The 6868-nt window shown below is 37.3% G+C and overlaps 1 long non-coding RNA gene across 1 annotated transcript in view; it reads left to right on the top strand.

Moving 5' to 3' along the window:
• Positions 1-4494, top strand: part of LOC102489245 (uncharacterized) — a 393185-nt gene extending 388691 nt beyond the window's left edge. Inside the window, exon 3 of the long non-coding RNA XR_335265.1 lies at positions 4395-4494. This is a non-coding gene — a long non-coding RNA (uncharacterized LOC102489245). The remainder of the gene's footprint in view (positions 1-4394) is intronic.
• Positions 4495-6868: the final 2374 nt, after the last annotated feature.

Here is a 6868-nt window from a genome sequence, read left to right as displayed (position 1 = left end):
TGGAGAGATTTTCACTGTAGGGCGCTTGCGCTCGCCAGACAGACAGAGAGAGATATAGAGACAGAAAGCGAGAAATCACCCCCCAGGGGGGATGGTCATGCCACAATCCCTTCTCCTCCATTCTCTTCTTGGGATCTTGGGCACGCACGCACACGCGCCCAGCGTGAGTTTTAAGCCACCGGGTCCGGGACGCGAACCGTGGTCGACTACATGGGAGTCTAGTGACATAGCCATTATGCTAACTGCTGGTTCCCTCTTTGTCTCCTTTTAATACTAGTTCTATGAGTTGTTTCTCATTCTACTCAATATTTTCAATTCTAGAAACAAATGATCCATCAACTATTAAGTTAATATTGTAATTCTACTCAATCCTGTTCACTCAAGGAAGTGAGATAAATTACAGTAAAACAATCTCATATGCATATCCACATTTTATTTCTAAACTTGTTTTGAAAATTATTTCTTGTTTTTAATAAGGTTGTTACAACATGCAATGAGATGAATTTAGTAGAAGTACGAGAAAGATAATCAAAATAAAGTGACAACTTATAATATGGTAATATGGAGTAATTTTATTTAAATGTGCCATAAGAACATGACCTTTACTTGAGGACATTGAGGTTTTTGTTAACAACTGAACCATCCCTTTATGAGCAGCCATACAGATGGCATTGAGATAAATCTGATTTTCAACATAAGAAAAATGATGCAGATACAAATGTAGACCGTATTCTGAAATGCTGTTAGCAAAAACAATCTGGTAGTAACAACTAATGAATTCTTTAAAAAGGGAGTCCCAGAATATTAGATGCCAAAATATGCTTACTGCGATCTTCCACTTGTCTTTTTGCCAAGTAATTGGCAAGCCAAACTCTCCACATTGTCTCCAATTAATTATAGGCAATCAAAGTCAGTTTGAATATGAATTTAGCACCATGTAATTTATTGCTAAGTTACAAATATTTATATTGTACTGCTCTAGTTACACTCCAATAATTTATAATTTCTTATAAAAATGTGGATTTATTTTTATAACAAACTATTTTTCGTACAGATAGAAATTATGTGCAAATATCAAGTTTATTTTTAATAAAAATTTTAAATGGATTACCTGTGTTAAATTTTTAAAACTGTTTATCTTGATTGAATTTGAATGAGCTCTTTTTTTAAGAAATGATTTCTAATTAAATATTGGGTCATTGGAAAAATCATGACATATTTTTCAGGTTCTTTTTTCAAAAAAGCATCATTACTTTTTCAACAACCCAATATTTCTCTTTTGTGACCATTGGTTTGCGTTCAAGAGACTGAACAGGAACCTATTATGATGTGAACCCCTATCACTGAGTCACTTATTAACTTATTAAAAAAAAAAAAAAAAGTCTTAAGAGAGATAATTTTATCCTTGACAGGGTCTTTATATCATAATCTTCCTCCCAGCCCTGTAGCTAGCCAAGTACGTGGGCATTGCCCCAGTGTACCCAGCAAGTTCAGGTAGACCAGAAACATGAACTGGAGCCTTCCCATTTGACTTCCAGCATTGTGCTGTAGTGCACCTGCACCACCATGTCTGGGCCCTCTAAAAGTACCTTTTTTTTAAAATTTTTTTTTCCATGGGGTGTATGTGCTTACTGGTGATAGACAGTAAGAGGAAAAGTGAGATATCACCCCCCATGGGAGATGGCATGCCACAGTCGCCTCTCCTCTGTTCGCCTTTGAGGATTTGGGGCACTAATGCACAAATAGCTGGTGTGATTTTCAAGCCACCAGATCTGGATTCAGACCAGGGTCAGTCATGTGGGAGTCCAGCACCCTAACCACTATACCACCTGCTGGCCCCAGAGCAACTATTTAATTATATGATAAAACACTCCTCTTAGCAGTGGTTCAGAATGTTTGTCCAGATACTCAATTGTTTCTTTAAGGCTCAACATAAACAGTGTTTTTGTTTATGTTGAAACTTAGAGAAATATTTATTTATCAGAAAAATATATTGTTATTTTTATATAATATTTTCCTCTGATCTTAAAAATCCCATTCTCCTCTCGGGATCTTGGGCACGCATGCACACGCGCCAGCGTGAGTTTTAAACCACCGGGTCCAGGACACAAACCACGGTCGACTACATAGGAGTCCAGCGACATAGCCATTATGCTAACTGCTGGTTCCCCTGATGTTAAATTTATACCAGATTTCAACCAGCAATTTGACATCTCACTTTAATTTTTTTCACAAGTGATAAAAACACAATGGTGAGGGACCAGCAGATGATGTAATGGTTTTGTTGCTGGACTCCCACGAGGTTGACTGCGGTTCAAGTATTTGACCTGGTGGCTTAAAACTCATGCTGGGTGCATGTGCTTGCATGCCCAAGATCCCGAGAGGAGAATGGAGGAAAAGGGATTACAGCATGGCCATCCCCCCTGGGGGGTGATTTCTCGCTTTCTGTCTCTCTTGCCTCTCCAGCGAGTGCATGCACCCTATAGTATAAATCACTCTTGAAAAAAAAAATTAGGGACCAGCAGATGGCATAATAGTTTCATCGTTGGACTCTCACGTAGTCAACCACAGTTCAGGTCCTGTACCTGGCAGCTTAAAACTCATGCCAGGCACATATCTGTGCATGTCCAAGATCCCAAGAGGGGAATGAAGGAGAAGGGACTGCAGCATGATCATCTCGCCTGGGGAGTGATTTCTCACTTTCTGTCTCTCTGTCTCTCCCATGAGCACGTGTACCCTATAGGAAAAATCACTCTTTAAAAAAAACCACAATGGTGATATTAACCCCCCTAATTGTACTCAATTAATCAACTATAACATATTTCATAATTCAGTATGCCAGTGTTTTTCTACATAGGACATAGATAATATAAAAAAAAGAAGCAAGAAACTTTTATTTTATGGGACAGTATAGTTCCTTTGGTTCTTTATTGCAATATTTATGCAACATAAGCATCCTTGAGCATAAGCTCTGTCCCATGTCTGATGTAGAAAACAGAGCACTGATCCTTTGGAGTCCTCCTGGAATAACTGTGGGACATCTTTTTAGATTTAGTAGATTTATATTTTATACTTATATTTAAATTCCTAAATTCCTTAATTCACAGCTGAAATGTGATATTTTATAAAGCTTTGACTATGAGAGGTCATTTCTCCCTTATTTGACACCTTTTGCCCTTTTTTTTTTTTACTTCTGTGAAGCATATTATGTTTAATGTATGGCTATGATTTATCTATGCGTAACTTAGAAACTCTTTATAGAAATTATAACTTACATTGTGTGTGTATGTGTGTGTATATGTACTAACTTAGGACCATATTTTATATGTGCCCTAAGAGACAATGGGTATACAAAAAAAATTGCTTCCTCTTTATTTTTTTATTTTAGTTTTTGCTACATACCTGGTGCGTTTTTCACTGGAGCTGGGACTTGAACTGCTCAATCAGTTTTGTGGGATCTGATGCCTTAACAACCATCCTGCTGGCTAGCCCAATACTTTCTCTTTGGATCTGATTCCAAAGTTCTGTTTAACTGTGACTAAAATGTATCAGAACCCTGCAATTGTGGCACTATAAGTTTAGAAAAGATCTCTGCCCTTCCAAAACTCAGTAAGATAAGCAGAAAGACTATCCTAAAATGTGGGAGAAATCATTTGGAATAGACTTGTAATGGTCTAAGTATTTTTTAATCTCTATTCAGTCATTAAAGCTAGAAAACTGGGTCATTGATATGATCTACTTCACATGATTATTGTAAAGACCAATTGAGTTAATGTATGTAATATTTTAAATTAAAATATCCATCATGCAATACGTATTCAACTTTTATAAGTTCATATATTTCTTTGCCTTATAGTTTATCTGAAAACTGAATTGCAGGATGAGAATTTGTTTTCTTTTAGTACTTTGGATATATAATTTAGTTTTCTTCCAGTTAACATAGTATTTCTTCTCTGGGTACATGTGAGATACTCTTTTTGTCTTTGGTGTTCTGCAGTTTTATATTATTTTATATTATAGTGAGGTATAATCTGATTCTTGTTTATACTATAGGCCTGAGATAAATACATGTGTATACTTTGTATGATTTAAAATATCTTTATGTATGTATGTATATACACATTTTAATATTGTCTTGATAGTATTAATACCTTAGTATTACCTAGTTCTGAGGTCCTGACTAACTCAGTTCTGCTTTTTGAGCAGCCAATTAAATCCATATCCCAGCCTCCCTATCAGACTCTTAGACTCTAAGCAACTATGCATTTGCCCTGCTTGCTCCATGGTCCAGAACCAGTCATACAGGCCAGCCCCTGTGCCCCAGTATCTGGCAACATCATTCAAATTAGCCAGACCTAAACCTACTTACCCTGCCTTAATTTTTGTCCCTGCAGAAACCATAATCAAGTTGTTGGGCCTCAGCTCCCACGTCCCCTGCCTCCTGGCCAACCCTGCTGCTTCCTGTGTGGTCCTGCCTGGCATGCTGTGTTCTCACTGGGCAACTGTGAGTAACAAATGTAAAACTTCTGTTTTTCTCTCTTGATCTATGTCTAGCCTCACCATACCTCACTCGAGGTATACAGTTAAAACAGTGTCCACGTACAGATGCTAATACTATTTTATAGGTCCTAAATATCTCAAAGACAGAAAGAACTTTTTTTTTTTTCCTTTTGTCTCCTATGAGTCTTCCAGTGGGTGATTAGGCTTTGAAAAGTTGAAGCTTTCTTTTGTGGTTTCCCCCCGCCACCTTCATCCCTTACCATACATAAACCTATCAGTTGTCCACATGGCTATAAGGTCATAAATTCCTTGGTTACTAAAAAAAGGTTAAGTCTGGGACCAGCAGTTAGTGTAATGGCTATGTCTATGGACTCCCATATAGTCGATTATGTTTCGAATCCCGGACCCGGCGGCTTAAGCTCACACCAGGCACGTGTGCATATGTGCCCAAGATCCCGAGAGGAGAATGGAGGAGAAGAGATTGCGGCATTGCCATCCTCCCTGGGGGGGAGGGGGGTGATTTCTCGCTTTCTGTCTCTCTGTCTCTGTCTGTCTTTCTGGCGAGTGTACATGCCCTATAGCAAAAAACCTCTCCAAAAAAGGAAAAGAAAAAAAAAAAAGGTTAAGTCTGAGCTTGGACCTGCACAACTTGAATATCAGTTTCCACTTAAATGTAATGTTCTGGGATACAGTTTGCTTTTTTGCAGTGATATGTTTGCAATTAGCTATGCAATTAAGAGAAATTTGTTATATTTTAATCTCAGCTTTTATGTGTCCAAGATTACAAGTTACCAATTCTGCATAATTTTGGAAACACATGTGCCACAGTCACTATTTAAATCACAGATATGCACCTTCTATTGCAAAACTCCCCATAGTCTGTTCTGGCTAAGGTCAATTTTGATCCCCACAGTAACATATTAAAGCCAGGTTTTGCTGCCTTGTGTTATTTCATATCCCTGCATAATGTCTAAGTATTTTTTTTTATTCGATTTGATTTGGTTTTTGTTTTTTTCCCCTGGATTATTACCCACTGTATCCTGGTTTACCCTATCTAGTCTGTAGAGCTCTTTCTGATCTCTCCTGCCCTACCTCTTTCCACTCTTCTCCTTCCACTCTTCTCCTTACTCTCTTCTCCTTACTCTGCTAGAAAAGTGGGTCATGGATATCTTCTATGGACCAAGTAAAGCATCTCCTCCCCATGTCCCTTGTGCAGGTAGTAAAATTTGCCTGGAAAGCACACATTACTGGGTAATTTTATTTATCCTTAAGTCCTTGAAGGAATTATCAACTTCTCAGAAATTCTTTACCTTACTTTCCAATCTAAAACATTCACCCCTTCCCTCATTCTCTTGATCATAGCACTCTATTATATTTCTGTGGAATTCTAATTTGTGTTTTAGCTATATTTTAATGCACTTGTATATCTTCATTCACTTTAGTAATTTACTGATTTATTTATGTGAAAATAAATATCCTTTTTTTGAGGATTGATATGATAATTTCCATTATTGTTAAGTCAGTAAATATGCCTGAAGCCTAAATAATATGGATAAGATCTTCTAGCTAGAATAATAGAAATTTAAGCCAGGTTTGTTTTGTCAAGTCTGATGTTTTTAGCATACCTTGTGGTCTGAAAGTGTGTGTTCTTCAAAATTCAGATGTTGAAAACTAATTATTGTGTGATTCGATTAGGCAGTGGGTTTCTTAAGAGGTGATTAGTCGAGATGGTGTAGAGTTCATGAATGGATTTATTGTTCTTATGAAAGGGAATCCAGTGAGACCCCTTTCACCCATTACGCACCTGAGGACGGAGCCAGAAGGAGCTATCTATAACCAGATAGCAGGGTCCTTACCAGACAGCAAGTCTGCTGGCACCCATGTTTTCTAGCCTCCAGAACTATGATGAATAAATTTCAGTTGTTTCTAAAATGTTGTGTTTTTGTTATAGCAACCCAAATGGATTAAGACAGCACATTCACCTTTTGTACATGTAGTCATACTTTGCATGAATAGCTGTACCTACCTAGGTGCCTGTGATGGCCTAGCCAGTATCCCTCAGCAAGCACTGGTCTGAATAATTGTAACGACAACTTATTAAGATTATGATTCAGTATAGTAGTCACTGTTTTATATGCTAATTTTTCTACTTTTATTCACTGGAAAAGCCTGTTTCATATTCAATCAATCTGGCCATTGTTAAAAATTATAAATAAAGCTAGATCCATTTAAGCATCTCATTCTTAATGGTATCAATATTCAAAAAGATAATGGAGTCATTATTACCATTGACACCAATTAATCCTTATTAAACACCCACAGAGTTCCTGGCACTAAACAGAATGCAGAACAGAAAGTACTTAGTGAA

This window comes from Tupaia chinensis, unplaced genomic scaffold (assembly GCF_000334495.1).
Source record: "Tupaia chinensis unplaced genomic scaffold, TupChi_1.0 Scaffold000370_1, whole genome shotgun sequence".
NCBI lineage: Eukaryota > Metazoa > Chordata > Mammalia > Scandentia > Tupaiidae > Tupaia > Tupaia belangeri.
This window is presented reverse-complemented; position numbering and strand designations above follow the sequence as displayed.